This window comes from Dromiciops gliroides, chromosome 3, assembly GCF_019393635.1.
Source record: "Dromiciops gliroides isolate mDroGli1 chromosome 3, mDroGli1.pri, whole genome shotgun sequence".
Lineage (NCBI taxonomy): Eukaryota > Metazoa > Chordata > Mammalia > Microbiotheria > Microbiotheriidae > Dromiciops > Dromiciops gliroides.
The window spans coordinates 187,080,323-187,099,656 of NC_057863.1; the positions used below are offsets into that span (position 1 = coordinate 187,080,323).

The 19,334-nt window shown below is 35.7% G+C and overlaps 1 long non-coding RNA gene across 1 annotated transcript in view; it reads right to left on the bottom strand.

Moving 5' to 3' along the window:
• The window catches only part of LOC122751723, a 237,479-nt gene extending 229,600 nt beyond the window's left edge, over positions 1-7,879 (bottom strand). The window contains exon 1 of the long non-coding RNA XR_006355803.1: positions 7,666-7,879. This is a non-coding gene — a long non-coding RNA (uncharacterized LOC122751723). The remainder of the gene's footprint in view (positions 1-7,665) is intronic.
• Between the last annotated feature and the right edge of the window lie 11,455 nt (positions 7,880-19,334).

A 19,334-nucleotide genomic window follows, 5' to 3' on the forward strand; every position in this document is an offset into this window, starting at 1 on the left:
GTTTGAATGGGCAAGAATGCTCACGAGGAGCATCAGGGTAAAATCATAGATCCCTAGCTTCCTCCAAAAGATGGACATGTAATAATATCAAGAAACTCATCCTCATTGCCTAAGAAAACATTTGATTATCTGTAAAGCTGGGATTCCCAGCAAATTTCCAAATCAGTTAAAGTGTGGCTGCTTATTTTCTCCTTGACTCTTAAATGTATAAGTACATTTTGGGGGTCCTTTTGAGAAAACCCAACTCTGGACAGTCATTTTTTTCATTCCCAACTATATTAGTGGACCTGTACATAAAGTAAGGTTAACATGCTCTGAAGATGATGCCTTAGAAAAGAGATTGGCACTTGTCCTATGCTTCTTCAGAGCAAGGACAATTGCAGTAGGGTAAGAACAAGGGAAATAGAAGAAGGATTTTTCATTCCTCACATTTACTTCTGTAACATCACTACATGCTTTGAATTTATCAAGGTAAAGACTATGAACCCATATTCCATTCTCAAATGATTCCTCTCAACAAACTCTGTTTAATTATTTATTTGTTTCAGGTTTCCTCAAATTGGTTTAAAGATGGAAGTGATATTAGAGTTTATCTAGTCTAGCCACTTCATTTTACATATGAGGAAATGAGGCCCAAAGAGGTTTTTTGTTGATTTTTCCAGAACCACATAGCTGATTAGGGGCATAACCAAGACAAAAACCCAGGTCTTCAGATTCCTGGTAGAGCATTTTTTTTTTTTTACTATTCCACCCAATGTCACATCCAAGTTCTGATATGTTAAAGGTGAGAAAATTCAAGCAATTTAAAGTGAGAAGAAGATCCCTTCCTTTTCCAATTTCCCCAACTCTGCAACTCCCAAACTTTCTAAAGCAATCTATTTGGGGCTAGGAACAGACATGATGCTCTCTCCTCTCCCCCCAAAAGGGTAATGTTTATAGAAAGTGCTAAAATCCTAAATAGGAGGACTCAGCATCAAATTACCATTTCTCCTTAAACATCATGCTGCTCCTCGTATTCCAAAGCAGGTGAATGTTTTTTACAGATGCAGGTTTAAAGCTATTATTCTCATCCACACTGTTACGGCATAGATTTCATTTGAAAAAAAAAAAGTTGCTGTGTTCTGTCATCCTTGGAAATCCAGAACATGCTTTGCATTCACTCAGTTAGCAGTTGAGTTTACATTTTAGCTGCATGTATTGCACTGAAGAGATAGGTCCTGGGCACATTCTTACACATATGAATAAATAATGTTAAAGCTAATAAGATCTCAGAGAGAAAATGATGATTGTCTTTAATCACTAACCTTAAGCAGCAGCGAACCATATTATCAAACACCTTCATTTCTTATAAAACTATCTATCACACACAATATAGACCTGATGAAAAAGAAGGTGGAAGTAATCAGGACAGAATGCCAATTACCTCATTACTTGTCATAGCGCATTGTAACTGGAAATTGCTTCTTTCAGGTTCTGTTTGCTCAGGCAATTACAATAAACTCTCTGCTTGACATGTTGTTTGCACAGATGTAGTGCATTAATAAACATGAGGGCTAATCTGAATTATTGAACCAGCCGCAATAATTCCAACAAAGGATTTATAATAAGTCCAAGAAAGCTGAGGTATCACTGGAATTCCCTGTAAGCAACACTGACATACTTTATCACATGTAAAATCCTCAAATTTAATGTACAGTACTGGAATATGTCCCATAGGTATTTTATATTTTCTAGTACTCTAAGCCCTAAGCAACTTCCATTATGAAGGAGAATCAAGGCTGCTAAGGTAAGTGGCAATATCACAGACTTAGAAATTACTTTATTTGCTGTATATTTTCCACATCTCAGACCCTTATTACCCTTATTCATTTTCCTCCTAATTTTACTAAAAAGAAAAACCTCCAGCAGCCCAGTTGGTGATATTACAACATTAAACTCTTTGAAATGTCAAAGTGAATGACTTTATATGTTCTAGGAAGAAGGATGGAGAATATTCACATTCCTCATTCTTACCTCCTACTCTCAAAGGAAAATATTCTTTTGGCTTTGACAGAGAGAGAAGTAGTACACAGACAGGAAACTTGCCTATAGAATAGAAGAGTGTTTTGGTCTCATGATCAGCAAAGCTACATACTAATTTAAGAGCAAAAGTCATGATGAAATGAGTTTTGTCATCCTAAGTTCTTTTCTACCTTAGTTAATTAGACATATTTTCTAAATCAAATAGCTTCATTTCACAAATATTATGCTTATATTACTTCATATAGAAAGATGGAATGTTTTTAAATGCCTTTTGGCCCCTTGAAAACAAAACATGATTTGAAATAAGATCAGCTTCATGAAGGCTTAGCCAAAACTTGGGAAGTTGGGTCCATAATGACTTCTTGAGGAAAACTAAGATGCTTTATCCATACATGACCTTTGAAGTTAATGTAAGGAGAAGCAGAGCTTGCCTCCCTTAATACATTCCCCAACCCATCTACACTGCCCCAACTAGGCATAGTTAATGAGTTAAGGGCTGGATGTATTGGTTACCCATAAGTTTGGCAAACTTCGTATGCCTTTCACATAATATAATGTAAATAACGATATTTCTTGTCCTATAACTCACCACTACCTCCATATTCTATCCTATAAAGTAAAAGTGAAATATTCTTGTCTCCCTATAGTAGTAGAAGATGATTAGCAAACTTATATTTGAGTCATTCTTTGATTTTCAAACTATTGATAAATGTAACATTTTGCCTTCATTTTCCTAATGTCATTATTTTTAAACTTTATGTTAACCTTACTAGTAACAACTTGTCCAATAATAATTAAAATTTTAAATAATTTCAGAAAATATTCATAAGTACCGTAAGTACTTTTATTTTTATTAATAAAGATTAATTTTTATCAAAAGGGAAATGAAGAGTGAAATGGAATCAATGAGTGTCTCTTCTCAAACACAACGTTTCAATATTTTATCAATACTTTGTCCAGGCATCCCAAGAGAAAACAACCACACATGAAATTAAGGTTTGAAGATAAGGCTTCTCTTTCAAGTCAAGCTGACTGGCAAGTTGAAAACATGCTAAATTATACCCCTTATTCTTTTGTTTTCATCCTTGCCACCCCAACATCCTTGTCTCTCTCTGTCTCAGTCTGTTGTCTTAGGGTTGACTTTTTCTCCATCTCTCTCTTTCTTTTCTGTCTCTGTCTGTCTGTCTGCCTGTCTCTCTCACACTTTGTCTAGCTGGTCTCCCCTACCCCATAATTTTCTACCTGATGTTTACATATGATAGAAATGGAATTTATTTTGAATTGAAAAATGCAAAACCAGATCTATCAAAGGAGTTGGGTATATACAGGAGAAATTCATATTTAAAAATCTCTTCAATATAAAGTATAAACAAGCAGCTTTGTGTTTTTTCAGGCCTAAAACCAGTCACATCTTAGCGACTCCACCACATATTAATTTTGGAGAAATATGTGTTCAAACGAAGACTTTTCTCAGAGTCAATAATAGGAAGAAAACTTTCCATCAAAATCACTCTTTTGTTCTTTAATAATCTTCCTTAAAACTGTTCTTAATGTCTACAACTTTTCTTTTCATAGTTAGGCTGAATCCATCTTCCATTTGATTCCAGTGACAGACCTACAATCTTAATTATACAGGACATACACTCTCTCTCTCTCTCTCTCTCTCTCTCTCTCTCTCTCTCTCTCTCTCTCTCACAGACAGACACATACACATATATATAAGGAAGGTCAAAAGGTCATGTATCATTCCATCTAAATGATTGAATATATCATGTCTTCATAAAGAACACAGTATGGTACACATAGGCCTTTAAAAGTACAAGGAGAAGAACTTATAAACTAAAAACTCCTTTTTAGTACATTTTATCAACATAAGAACAAACAGCACAAAGTGGTTTTAAATATAAAATAGTGGATTCTATCTACCCTATTGAATGCACAGATCCAAGTCATGTGGTCATGTACTAGCAGAGGTAGTTTTTATTCTTTTGTCCTTGTTTGAATGCTTTTCAAGGAAAATATTCAGAGCAAGTGAATATTCAAGAATCCAAGTGAACAATATAAAACCTAGACTTGTGCAAGTATTGAAACATTAATATCGCAAATTAAACCATATAAAAGTCAGATGTAAAAAATTAACGTCCTCATCACACTATTAACTTGCCCCACTGGCAAATATGTAGTGCTAGTGTCTGTTAGTAGGGTTTTAAATGGATACATTATTAAAGAGTATGTATGGTGCTTGTGAGCATACTATTAATAAAGTGGAGGTATAAATGAAGGCAAGTCAAGTATTTTATTGTTTTAAGTATTTGTCCTTGACATTAAAAAGTGGGAGAAATTGATGTAGATTCTGTCAATAAAAGTAGGAATGTGAACACCATCTATGGAAAATTACATACAAAATTGCATAAAGAAAAAACAGAAGACAAAATTGTAATAAATGTCGTTTTATTCTAAACCCAAGGATGATACTTCAGATTTTTCTAATGAGTTCATTTTGGACCAAATTAAATAGTAATTTGAATCATTTACTATGTGTTTCAACATTCTTCAAATATTAAGAAACTTGTTGAAGAAACATCAAAACCCAAAAAGTCACATCAACACCCACCCCCTCAATAAAAAACATAATACTGAGAATAAAGAGACTTACCCAAATAAAACAAGGCCCATTGTCTTTTATTATTTTATATAAACATTGGGAGGAATACAAAAAGAAAATATGCAATACTTTTTGTTTGAAGCACAGAACACTGGTACAAAATGTATTTTGTCAAAAATATCAAAGTGTTTTACTGTGAAAACTTTCAAAGCCTGAACATTTTTTCCAATATATTTTTAAAGTGATGAATAGTATGATATTAAGATGCAAGAAAGACCACAGTGGGCTAGCCCAAGGAATGGGGCTTATATGAGGGAAAGCTTAAAGAGCATCCTTCACTGCTTGAACAATGAGCCCCCACAGTACTGTACCACATTCTCAGGACAATTTCCATTTTCTCTCATTTGTACTTTTCCTCATTAAAGACTAGTTCTACAGCCATTTTCAATTTGAAATGAGTCCACTTTTGTGTTAACCTTCCTATCCAACATTACCCTCTCCCCCTCCACACACACACACTCTTGTCCCCTTTCAGTCTTTACCCTACTGGTCCACACATACAAACCCTGATCACACACACCTTTTTCCATTGAAGAGACACAGTTCTTACTTAATAGATCATGAACAAGGAAAAAAAGTATAAAACACTTATTTACCTCCCTAAAAATATGAGAAAGTTAATAATGGATCATTAGAATAAAATGAGAAATTGTGAAAATATCACCACTTAAAGTTTTACAAAATACTGTTATCTTTGTTTCCACATTTTAATTTTTATGGCTGAACAGAAGAAACTATGAATTTCAAGTTACAGAATAAAAGAGAATGAACATTTTCACCAAAGACAATGGGTAGAATGCTTCCTCCATTCCTATCCATTCCTTTATCCCAATAACAAGAAAAATAATTTAGATTTAAGTTAAGCAGTTATTAAAATTTTCATGTGGGAAGGAATACTTCTAAGTTCTTGTTCAAAGTCTTATGGTTAAAAATGCATTTATGCTGTGATATAATGTCAAGGAAGAAGAACTAGATACCATTGAATCACTTCTTCCTAGTGGAACATGACTTTTACTCATCTGTCTCCTATCCAAATTTAAGGATCAAGAATCTTCCAAACTTAGATTTAAAAGAGCTATGGCAACAGTGACTAAATGAACAAAACAAATTTTATTAATTTTGCAAATGGCTGTGGTCATAACAATAGCTCCATAATTACTACTACAATAACATGAAGTTTTTCATTCCTTTGAGTGTTATTCTGTTAGAGTTGCCATATTTAAAGTGTCTATTCCCATAATGGGGAATTATAAAATCATTAGGACTTCACATTTGCACATCACCATGCTCCTCCCTTTGCTAGAAAGGAATCAGAGAAGGAAATGAGGGTCTTTTGTCATCATTTGCCTCTATCATGAGCCCATCTCTATGGTTACTTTGAATGTTGAGGTCAGATTCTCATTCATCCAAGTTGGATCTGGAGACAGATTTACATTGGGATACCAGGTTTGAGGAACAGTTTACAAAATGATGCCCACTTTTATACTGTGTATTCTCATTGCAAAACTATATTACCAAGTTATCCTGTGCAAGTTGTACTATGTCTCTATAAATCATGTACCCATGCTCATTCTTGAAATTTGCTATGAAACACTTTTTATTTGTGATCTCTGTCACTGTGTAATTATCTAAATATAAAAGTCTGTGAAATTGCTGAACTATGCTAAGGTCTTTGAATTCAATATTTCCTAGATCTAGTAACTCCATTTATTTGTGGGAAGATAAGGAAAGGAAAGGAAAGGAAAGGAAAGGAAAGGAAAGGAAAGGAAAGGAAAGGAAAGGAAAGGAAAGGAAAGGAAAGGAAAGGAAAGGAAAGGAAAGGAAAGGAAAGGAAAGGAAAGGAAAGGAAAGGAAAGGAAAGGAAAGGAAAGGAAAGGAAAGGAAAGGAAAGGAAAGGAAAGGAAAGGAAAGGAAAGGAAAGGAAAGGAAAGGAAAGGAAAGGAAAGGAAAGGAAAGGAAAGGAAAGGAAAGGAAAGGAAAGGAAAGGAAAGGAAAGTCAATTAGATTTTGCATTTCCTATGGCAAGTAGTGAAAGATCACTGAATTCATTGCCTCTGTTGATAGATTCCTACTGAGAAAACCAAAACATCATTCTGAAATATGGACCAGCAGCTTTCACAAAGTGCCTCAGGAAAAGTAATCTGAAAAGGATTTCTGCCTTTACTTGCAAGGAAAACATCATATAATGACACGGTATTTGGAAGAGTAAAGCCAGACAACATTTATTTGGAAAAGAAGGGTTAAAATATTCATCATGCCACCAGATTCACCCAAGGAAAGAATTCCATCTGCATAGTAAAGGACACAATGTGTGAGCAGGATAGTTAGTGGGGGCACCCTTAGCATCAGGCACCCTCTTTGGCTCTCTTTGTCAATCTTTCTTTAAACTTATTCAAGTTTTCTTAAAGGATATCCATCTTGCAGGGACATGATGAGATGAGGTGCTCTAAAAATATTTCCAGTGATAAAGGCTGTTTTAAGCATGAGTAAATACAACTCAGAAGAGTTAGTAAATATTCATATACATTTGACAGCTCTCTCTTGTGCTCAGAATATGCTTGCATTTTTTTTCCTGAATTACGTAACAGAGTAGCATCTCCAAACATTACCCTACTACAAGATATGGGAAGTTACAATCAGAAGCTGAGAAAATCTTAGTGAAATCTTCAACACTTCTCTCAGTTAATTATTTCTTTCTGGGAACCAGCCAAGCAAGTTACCACCCCAACAATTAGATTGTCTTTTTTTAAAAAATTTAAGTGAAGCACCACTGTTTTCCTTTTTTTTAAATGGAGTAGCAAAAAGATTTTCTTTTTTCTCCTCCCTCCTACTATTCAGACATAAAGAGTAGCAACAAGAACAATTTCTATGACATGGTATAGCTGCAGAATCAAACCTCCTTCAGCTAAGACAACTTAAATCACCATAAGCAAAAAAAAAAAAAAATCACTCAGAATATTGCAAGGAGGAAAGCTTACCTTTTCCATGCTCTGTAGATCTTAATATTTCAAGTGCTAAAGATGTAATGTCCTGCAAAGCTTTCCCCCTTGGCAGAACTGCACGAACTGTAACAGATTCAGAAAAACAAATAGGAGCTTTACACAAAGAAAATGTGGAAAAATCCAAGAATTAAAGTACCGTTATTTCTATTTGATGAGAGTACAGTCTATTTCTTGGAATATGTGAGTCAGTGCATATTTCTTTGTCATTGTTTTGAGGTTCACTTAACCATAAAAAGGAAACATGACAACAAAAGTAGAAGGGAGTTCACTGAAGCATAGCTGTGTTGATAATAGGCTTTCTTCAGGTTAGCCAAATTTAACTGGCAAAAACGTCCCCCAACCCTTTTGTCTGCTACATTTGCACCATAATGTCGATCTCCCTTGAAATATTTTAAAGATCTGGCCTGATCATTTGTTGAGAAATATGGGGAAAAAGTTATTTTGGTGGTCCGCCCATAAAAGTTACATTATGAAGTATTATGCAATTCTAGTACAAAAGATTCAAAAGGGGAAAGTGCACTTCACACGGACACAATTAGGGCTTCGGTTTCCGCTCTCCTTCCCTTGTCAAAGCTTTGATTCAGTTTTCCCGGGTTTTGTCCAAGGGTCATTACAGATGTCTGCAGATGATTAGCATCCCTCCCCACCCCATCAAACTGAGGTGATTAGCAAATTAAAATCTTTGAATCCTTCTCTGCATAGTGAGAAGTATTGGGGAGGATTAGCAAGTACAGCTAATTGTATAGCTATGAGACGAGCATCAAGGTGTTTATTGGGGAATTTGGGCAGCTAAGAGTTAAGTAAAAGCAGACTGAACCCAGTTATGTCACTCAGTACAGTATTTTAATGAAGCATTCAGGTCTGAAATTTGGGAATAATGGTGTCCCTTATAGGGTCCTTCGGGGCTTCATGCATCCATGCCATATCCCCAAATGGTGCCAACTTGACCCATAATAAACTAGGTTAGGCACACAATGGTGAGCACAACTTTTCAGCCTTGATTGCCAAAATCAGAAGCAAAGCAGCATACGGGAACTCAGCCTGTTTTCCAGAAGCACTAACATTGTCAGGACATATCCTTATGGAGATATGCTGCCATCAGTGATGAATTCATATGATAATATGATAGAGACTTCAGTTTCAAGCCACAACTGAAGAAGCAGAGAAAGTTTCTTTCTTGGCTTGAGGTTTGTTTTAGTGGAGCAAATGCTTGATTATGGTGGCAGACGATGGGAAGAAAGCCTTGGCCAGAATTACCCCAAACCACATATAGTATGGAGAAACTACAGATAGACTATGCAAATGAGGTCCTAAATTCAGATTTCTATTTGAAATGTATATGCTGTAGGGATGATTTTAAAATGATATACCAGAATAGAACATATGAAAATGACTCTAAGATCTTCAGTGGTACCTGAAATGATAAAGTTTGAATTTGATATCTACTTTTAGTCCCTCTTCCTTGGGGGTAGAGCTACAATTAATGGGGAAAAATAAATAGAAAAAATATTCCCCACTCCTATCCCCTATATATAAGCCCAGCAGGGAAAAAGAAAAAATAGAGTGCTTGAATGTTCCATATCATGAAGATTTAATAAAAAAAAAAAAAGGAAAGAAAGTGAATGAAACAGAACAGAATAGAACAGAAGGCCCAAAGTAGGTACTTAATAAACCTGTTGAATTAAATAGAATTGAATGTTCTAAATACTGGGTAGTCAAATAACCCACTCATTATAAGCAACCCTTTCCCAATACTGAATCAGTAAGAAATCAAATATTTTAGTAGGAGCTAAAATATGTTACAGGTCCTATGGTACTTTAAAAAGTTTACTTGGAAAATGTTTCATCTTTCCAAAAGCAAGAGCTCCCCTTGATGAATTTGGAAAGTACCAATTAGTTGGCAGTTTTAAGTGTCAGAGGCAATCAGTGTTGTGGAAAAGACTTTTGTTATAGCATATCTCAGTATTGCTGCTGACCACCAGGGACAGGACATATAAAGATATGAACTTGAATAAGTAGTCTGTAGATAATTCCTTTACACTCTTATAAACAAGCAATTCAAAAATCAATACATTGACTTAAAGATAACTAATGCAGTTGCCTGCCAGGCAAAGTGATCTAAGCACAGTTCTTTAGCTCTGGAAAATACAGGGGTTGCAAAATATTGCACAAAATGAAGTTTATAATATCACTTGGCCAGCTATGAATGATGGTGCTGAGTTCTGAATTACAGTGGAACTATTGCCACATAGGTTTTCTGATTTCATTTTATACAAAATAGTACATTTTTCAATCTCTCCATGCAGTAGTTTAGAGGCATAAACACATTTTATTTTAGTAAAAAGGAAAGAAAGAATATTCCCTTCCCTTCCTTTCTTGGAGTATCTCATACAGGAAGAAGTTGTAATTACTAATTCCCTGAAACCTCGGGTGAGGCAGTTTTCCTAACCTTGGCATTGGGATTAAAGACAATTTAAAGCAAACCTCAACCTGGGTGAATCATTGTATACTTTTGATGAAGTTGTAGTGAGATTTTTTTTAATATGACATTGTCCTTTCTGCTCAATCTTGCTGTGATTTGGGGGGTTTTCCCCATTTTACACTTCTGTATCCTTTGTAACTTTTTAGTCTAAAAAGTTACTGCTCTAACCTAGACAAAAAAGACAAATTATGGAAATAATTTTAATTTTTTTAAAAAAGCAAAGCAAGAGGGGCAGCTAGGTGGTGCAGTGATAGAGCACTGGCCCTGGATTCAGGAGGACCTGAGTTCAAATCTGACTTCAGACTTTTGACCTTACTAGCTGTGTGACCCTGGGCAAGTCACTTAACCCCAACTGCCTCACCAAAAAAAAAAAAAAAAAGGAAAGCAAGAGATAGGCTTGATTTATCTCTATTAGTCTAGAAAACCAATCAAATCAGTCTGTCTACAGCAGATATGACCTCAATGTAAGTAAACTGATGGTTATAGAGGTAATGGTCAGGGAAGAACTCTTTTGACCTTCTCGGTGTACCTAAATGCTAAGTGTTCTAAGAGGCCTGATTTTTTTTTTGGGGGGGGGGTTTGTTTTGTTTTTTGGGGTTGAGGCAATTGGGGTTAAGCGACTTGCCCAGGGGTCACACAGCTAGTAAGTGTCAAGTGTCTGAGGACGGATTTGAACTCAGGTCCTCCTGTCTCCAGAGCCAGTGCTCTATCCACTGCGCCACTTAGCTGCACCAAGAGGCCCAATTTTGAATGCAAAAGGTCTTTTTCCTCTTTAGGATGGAAATTCTATCTGTAGTACAGAGCCATCCCTGGCTTTCTCAAGTCTCTGCTTTCCTTTTTAGACTTCCAAATATGGTTTAATGATATACCATGTTTTATTATGCCCTACTCATTTCATGGATGTGTCTAACTGCAACTCACTTTTCTCACAAGGTACCAAGCCCTTTGTTATATCTTGGTAACCCTCAAAGCACCTTAAATAGAATCATCATTACCATCATCAGCATCAGCATCAGCATCATGATAATCTTCATTATTATTATTTTATTATCAAGTTAGTATTAGTGATGTGTTGCAAAGAATGATTCTTATTTACTGGTAAAAACTAACATTTACATGAGTAGTTTACTCCATGTACACTGCCATTCAATCCTAAAATGTCTACATTCTTATAGAAAAAATTCCCAAATGAATTAAAGCTAAACCTCTTAGGAGGAAGAAAGTTAAAATTAAACCTAGACTTTGGCATGTCAGAACTTTTTTTTAACTAATCCTTCCTGCAATATTATGATTTCTGGGACTTGTACCAACATTTTAGTTTGGGGCAAGATGTTAAATCTATAAAGGACTGAAAATAAGACCTTCAGTCACATATCTAGCTGCTATTTTGCCACACTTGCCTGATCCCCCTCCCCTCTCAATAGCTGATACCTATAAACTGCTTTGGGCAGCATGCTGGCACAGTGGATAGAGTCCTGGGCCAAGAATCAGGAAGGCTCATATTTCTCAGATCAAATTTGACCTCAGACACTTACTAGCTGTGTGACTCTGGGCAAGTCACTTAACCCTGGTTGCCTCAGTTCCTCATCTGTAAAGTGATCTGGAGAAGGAAATGGCAAACCGCTCCAGTGATCTTTGCCAAATAGAACCCTGAATAGGGTCACAAAGAGTTGGACACAGATGAAATGACTGAACAACAAAAATATGTGTCTTAAGGAACACCAAGCACCTTAAACATATTAGTTTAAATTTGATCTCCATAACAGTACTGTGAGGTAGCTACTAGAGGTATAACTGAGGAAACTGAAACCCAGAAAGCTCAAATGACTTACCAATGGTTATCTAACTAATAAGCTTAATTTTGAACAGAATCTAAAATAATAGCAGCAACGTAGCCTAGAAAATAAAAGGCAACATAAAGAGATAAATGCAAAAGAGCATAAAAAGTTATTCTATAACTCTTTTTTATAGTAGCTAATAATTTTACACTGGGTTTACTTATAATGAGGGCTACCAGTATTGTGATGCCACTGCCTTCCTCATAAAGACTGATGTGCCTTTCCCCTTAATTAACTCTGATACTTTCTAGCAGAATATCAGAAACAGCAGAGGTGTAAAATATCAGTTACATGCCCACCCACTCCATTGACCTCAATGAAATGTTCATTTCAAAGCTCAGAAGGAACAATTGAAATGTCGACATTATTGAGCCATCTGAAATTCAGCTGGAGCTCATCCACTTTCTCAAATCAATGGTTTTTTATTCCTTTCCTTCTATTTAGTAGAAGGTTTGGAAATGTTTAAGAGCTCCACTTATTTTCCTAGTACCCTTTCATGTATATATTTTCCTACTACCCCTTCATGTATAATAATTTATTCTTTGTTCTTATTATAGATAAAGTGACTTTTATAAAGATTTTGGGCATCATATAATCCCCCTTTATGATTCCTTATGTTTTTTATTCATACCTTGTCAGTTTAGCCTGGGATATTAAACATCTCCACATCTACTATCTTCCTCTCACTTTGGTAGAAACTTAAGGTCTTAGGTGTGCAATGGGTCCCCCTGTAATTCTAGCTCATGGCTAAAGTATCAGAGTAAAATGATTTGACATTTCTCATCATCAAAACCTTTGTTAAATAACAAAAATGCAGGGTTGGATCTTAAAAAAGGACAATTAAATAAACATCATTCCCAACTTTCAGGAAGTTGCAGTTTAAACACAAAAGACTAAGAAAAATCTACATTTCATTTGTAGGTATGAATTCATGAGGAATCTAGAAACTTCAGCTTGCAAACCCCAGGAAGATAAAATATGAACCTAAATGAACCTGTGAACCAAGATGGCATTTGTCAAAAATAAACTAATTCAGCAACTCTATTTCAATCTCTAACATACCATAGGCTGAAATGAACATACACATCGTATGTATTACCTCCATCTATTCTGCCCATTGCCTTGCTTATTTCCCTCCCCCCCCCCGTTTCTCAATCCCAATACTCATTAATTTCCTGGTTGGCCTTCTCCCAACCTCTATTGTACTTCCTTTACCCTGCACCCCCTAATCAAGAGTCATTGTTTACCATTTGTCCTTGAATCTCGAGATTCCTTCCTATCTCTCCTCATTGAAATCAGAAGCATTTCATATAAGAATTCAGGAGTATTTCTGTTCTGCCTTAGAATAATATGTTTTCCCATTACATGGTTTTCTTTAGAGGTTTACTGATCTATAATTGAATTCCCCCCACCCTCAAAGCTGGCATGGAGTGAAACAAGATGCCATTAGAGTACTAACCTCCACAGATGTATCTGTCTCTAGTGTATTACAGAAATGGTCAAGAGGCCAACTCCCACTATCCATCTCTTCAGAAGGTGGGGAAGAAGGCCAACTCTATAATCCAGAGCAGGGCTGGCTGGCAAGGCCTTTTCCCCAGACCCCTGTCTTGGAGTATAGGGACAATCAGCTGCTTCTCACTTGTCTGGCCTATTAAATGTTGAAAGCACTCCAGAGTTTTATACCTAAAAGTACACAAAGGGATTGTGAAATCCTCATTCGCAGACAAGAAGAGATTTTTAAGCCAAATTTTAATTCCATTTTCAATATATCTGTTTAAAGGCTATTACTATGCATAATAACAAAACTGTAATGAAAGCTTTCAAGAAATGGCAACGATTAGAACAAATTCTAGTGGAACTATGTAAATATGACATTAAAAAAAACAAAAAAGAAATAGATTGGGTGGGATTTGATAGGTATTCTTCTATTCTATCCCTGAAGCCCACCATAAATTTTGGAAAAATAGAGAAAAATTATATCATTGTGTATGGGTGGGGGAGTAAAAATAACATGAGTATTGATATCTTTGTAAAACATTTACATGATGGTTATAACAATATCAATACATGAAGCACAGGTGATTTTACCGATGTATGTAGTCCCAATATTAAGCTTGGACTATGACTGCTATAGGGTTTAGTAGACATCTTTTAGAGTTCCATTTTATCGCTCTGCTGCTAAATTAGGAATGAGCCTCTCCTAACTTAATAAGACTGGATTACCTCCTAATATATATATATATATATGTATATGTATATTATATATGTATATATATATAGCAAAGCAATCTAAAATATCTTAAATTACTAATATTAGAGAAATACAAATTAAAACAACTCTGAGGTATTACCTCACACCTATCATATTGACTAACATGACAGAACAAGAAAATGACAAATTCTAGAAAGGATGTGGAAAAATAAAGATATTAATGCACTACTAATGGAACTGTGAACTAAAACATCTAACCATTCTGGAGAACAATTTGCAATTATACCCAAAGGGCTATAAAACTAGGAGTACCCTTTGATCTAGCAATACCACTACTAGGTCTATATCCCAAACAAAGATCAAAAAAAAAGGAAAATAACTCACCTGAACAAAAATATTTATAATACCTCTTTCTACGGTGGTAAAGAATTAGAAATTAAAGAAATACCTATCAACTAAAAAATGGCTGAACAAGTTCTGGCATATGATTGTGATGGAATACTATCATGCTATAAGAAATGACAAAGGGGATGACTTCAGAAAAACCTTGGAAGAATTATAAGAACTGTTACAAAGTGAAGTGAGCAGTAACCAGGAGAACATTGGACAGAATAACAGCAATCTTGTAACAATAATCACCTGAGAAAGACTGATCAATACAAGGGACTCATGAGAGAAAATGCTATCTCCATAGACAGAATTGATGATCTCTAAGTGCATATTGAACTATATTTTTCACTTTACTTTCTGTCTTTATTTATTTATTTGCAACATGTCTAATGTAGAAATATGTTTTGCATGAATTCACATGTAAAATAAGTATTATATTGCTTGCTTTTTTAATGGGTCTAAAAAGGATCTTGTGGGAGGGAGATATTTTGTAACATTTTTTTTTAATGTTTAAAAAATGTCACAAACTGTAACCTGTTCATGGAAAATCTAGTTTGTTTAAAGACATTTATTCAATGCTTACCAAAAAAGAAAGAAAAACATAAGTGAATCACAGGACCAATATTTAAAGTATCTCCATGTTAACTATATTTACAATTGACTATATTTACAATATTTTGACAATCCACAGTTACCTTTACACAGCATGATGAGGATGGGGTAATACCTCAATAATAAAGTGATAATTATCTATCTCATTATGATCTAAATATACTTAAAATCAGTATAGTTTATCAAAATTTCCAAAGCATTTTTGTATATAAATTTGATTTAAGATATTGAGTGGAATATTATATACTGGTGGTAACAGAGATGAACAAAGTTAACATTTATAAATACCTTGTTCTCCTTTAGGCTGTGAGATTTAAAATTGGATATCAGATCATAAATCTCCCCTCTTTAACCTTTCCCTTAATTTATCTCCCAGACTAGTAAATGAAAGAAGCTTCTGGTTTTCTAGTTAGAGCTTTTATTGTATGGTAGTCACAAGGTGATGTTGACTAGAAGGATAGGAAAGTAGAAATACAATACAAATCGTCTTAAATCTAAGCTTAGTCTATATTCTGTATAAAACTCACCAAAAGCCCAAGGCCACCTTTGGGGAGAGAGAGAGAGACCGTGTCAAGCGCGTGCTGCTGCTAACCGTGAGCTGGGCCCAGTCGAACTCTCATCAGCATCAGCCTGTGCAGTGCAGTCAGGAGACCAGCAGAGCAGGAAAAAGTTCCCACTTCCATTCTCTCCTTGCCTTTTAAACTCGCACCCCGGAAGTCGAGTGCGTAGCAGGCAGTCTGATGTGCGCAGCAGGCGAACTGGCGTGCGTAGCTCATGCTGTTGGTCTCCTCCCCGAAAGGGTGGTCCTTCAAAAACTGGCATCTTTCAGTTATCCTAACCAACTGTTAAAAAAACTTTCATTTTTTTTTTTACCACAAGGCAAGACAGAGTATAATGTTATCAAGAAGCAATGTACACGGGGGCAGCTAGGTGGCACAGTGGATAAAGCACTGGCCCTGGATTCAGGAGGACCTGAGTTCAAATCTGGCCTTAGACACTTGCCACTTACTAGCTGTGTGAACCCTGGGCAAGTCACTTAACCCCAATTGCCTCACCAAAAAATAAAATATAAAATAAAATAAAATAAAAAGAAGCAATGTACACACATACACAATACATAATGACTATGAATGTTTCGAAACTAGCATTCTTAAATAAAAGTTGAACAAGAAGACATTGAAGCAATACCATTCTATCAAAGCATCACCATGGTATAGTAGAAAAGGAGCCCGTTTCAAAATCAGGAAGGCTTCTGATACATATTGGCCATGTGACTCTAAACAAGTCCCTTAACTCATCAGTCTTTGAAACAACTGCCTAAGACTCTAAGTTGCAGAGAAGGTTTCAACTTGTATTAATTAAGGGAGTTGCCTCACCTGGGAGTTCCATATATCTATGATATCACAGGTCAAGTCCTGGTCCCTAATATCAGTCTTTACATACACTTTGGAACAACATAGCAAGAAAGAAACTTGGTCCGGGCCTTTTCTATCCAAACTCCATCAAATAAAATGAGAACGGCTTTCCAACTCCACTCCATCTGCAGCAGCAGCAACTGCCTCTGAAAACACTGTTGGTACAAAAGAGCTAGATTGCCATCTATGAACTCTTTTTCTCTAAGGAGAGAGTAATGGTAGCCAAGAGAGATCTCTACATGCCAAAGCAACATGAGCTGGCAGGCAAACATGTGCCCAATAAAGGCCGTGCAGTCTCAGAAATTTCACAGTTCTGTTAAGACATTTGCATAAAGATACTTCTTCTGGTATCTCACCAATGAGGTCATTGAGTGTTTCCAGACCACCTTTCCCTATCACTGGAAATTGTGCCTGAGATTGGCAGATCAAACTTAAATATATAAATACCACATATATTGTAACTATTAAAGACAATCAAGCAAAAGATGTGTTGTTTGACCTGCTATGAATCATGTTTATTGTTATATCATTTATGAGTATTCACCAACATAAGATAAAGATAGAAATATAAAAAAGGACATCAATATAGATAGATGCAAGAACTCCAATCATGGGTTACTAAATATACAGCCATGAGTATAACCTAGAAACTGTTTTTAGTAAATGAGTATGAAACACTCTGGGAGAGAGTTATGAGAGCATAGTAAGAAGCCTGAAAAATATTTTGTTATCTAATAAAAAAAGATTATGTAGCATAAATATATAGCATAAATAAAAATAATTACTCACTTAGCAAATATTGACAGGCTACTTACAGAGTGAATAGCTTTGTTACGTACTGTACTTATTGAAATAATAAGATAAATCTTGTGCAGATAAGAAAAAATAAAGAATGGATAAAATAGCGGCTCATTTAAAGGATAGATAGATAGATAGATAGATAGATAGATAGATAGATAGATAGATAGATAGATTGATTGATAGATTGATAGATTGATAGATAGATATTCTACAAAACAAATTCAAATGTCTCCTGTTCAAAAAAAAAAATTTCCTTCAATTCTGCTCTTTCAAATTATAGCCTTATCTCTTTCTTTAAGTCAAACTTCCTGAAAGAATAGTCTTCACCTTCATCCTCCTCTTCCTCTTCCCTCACTCTGACTCCTCAAGCCACTGACATGTCTTGACCTCCATCACTACTGAGAAGCCTGTCACCAATAACTTCCTAATGATAAAAACAATGGCCGTCTCTCCATCATCCTCCAATACAATTTCTTTTTGTTTTTCCTCCCCTGGCTTCACTATGTTACTGCACCATCTTGTTTCCTTTGCAGGATTTTCTTCCTTTTTTAACTCTTTGAATGTAGGTTTTACCCAGGTTCTAAAGTGGGTATTTTTCAACACGTCTGCTTAACATGATCCTGAATTGATGGAAAGAATGATTACACACTACATGTTTCCATGATGGGGTGGAGCTGGCACAATACTTTTAGAGAGGAGAAACATTCTTCATTCTTGCTTTCACTTAGAAAGGATACATATGGTCTCAGATTTTCTTTGGGAAGAGAATTAACAAAAGAGGAAAAAAGACTTTGGCAAGTGACAGACACGTAGGGCAAAGCTGGCTCCCCAACATCTAGCCAGACAGCTAGGTGATGCAGTGGATAAAGTGTTGGGCCAGGAGTCAGGAAAACCTGAGTTCAAATCTAGCTCTAGACACTATCTGTGTGACCTTGGGCAAGTCACTTAACCTTTGTCTGCCTCAGTTTCCCCATATGTAAAATGGAATAATAATAGCACCAACTTTCCAATATTGTTGTGAGGATCAAAGAGATAATATCTGTAAAGCATTTGGCACCATGATTGACACATAGTAGGACATATATATGTGTGTGTATACATATATTCATACATATATGTGTGTGCCTGTGTGTATATACATATTTACATACATATGTGTATAAAATTAGGTGGCATAGTGGAGAGAGAGCTGGGCTTAGAGTCAGGAAGACCTGAGTTCAAATCTGACTTTAGATATTTACTAGCTGGGTGACCCTAGGCAAATCACTTGTTGTAAGTATCAAATGATATAATATTTGTAAAAAAGCACTTAGCACAGGGCCTGGCACATAGTAGGTGCTATATAAATGTTTATTGCCTTTTCCTTCTCTACCTTATTTTCCCCTCTATATGCCCTAGATTTCACCAAAGTGGAATTCACCCAAGTCTCATGTTGCAAGCTAGAAATCAGGCACATGTAGGGAAGTCAGCTTTCCTCACATGTCTGACACTTTCCAAGTCTTTTTGCCTCTCTTTGTAGAGCTCTTCCCAATTCTCAAAGCCAGAATGAAAAATAATCTCTCTTCTCTAAAGTTTTCATGCCAACACCACCCCCCACACAGGCACTTCAATAGTAATTATTCTTCCCACCAATCAGCAGCATTTTAAATGCCCTATTTGAAACCTAGGTTACATAAGAGGTCCCCAAAGAGCTGTCCTGAGTCCTTCTTCTTTTCCCCTTCAGAGATAACTCATCTCTTTTTCCAGGTTCATCATCATCATCATCATCATTATGTTGATGACACACAAAACTATATTTGTAGACCTAATTCCTTTCCCAAGATTCAGTCCTGCATTTTTGAGAAATGCCTACTGGTAATCTGTATTTTTATGTCCTCCTGGCACCTTACATGCAA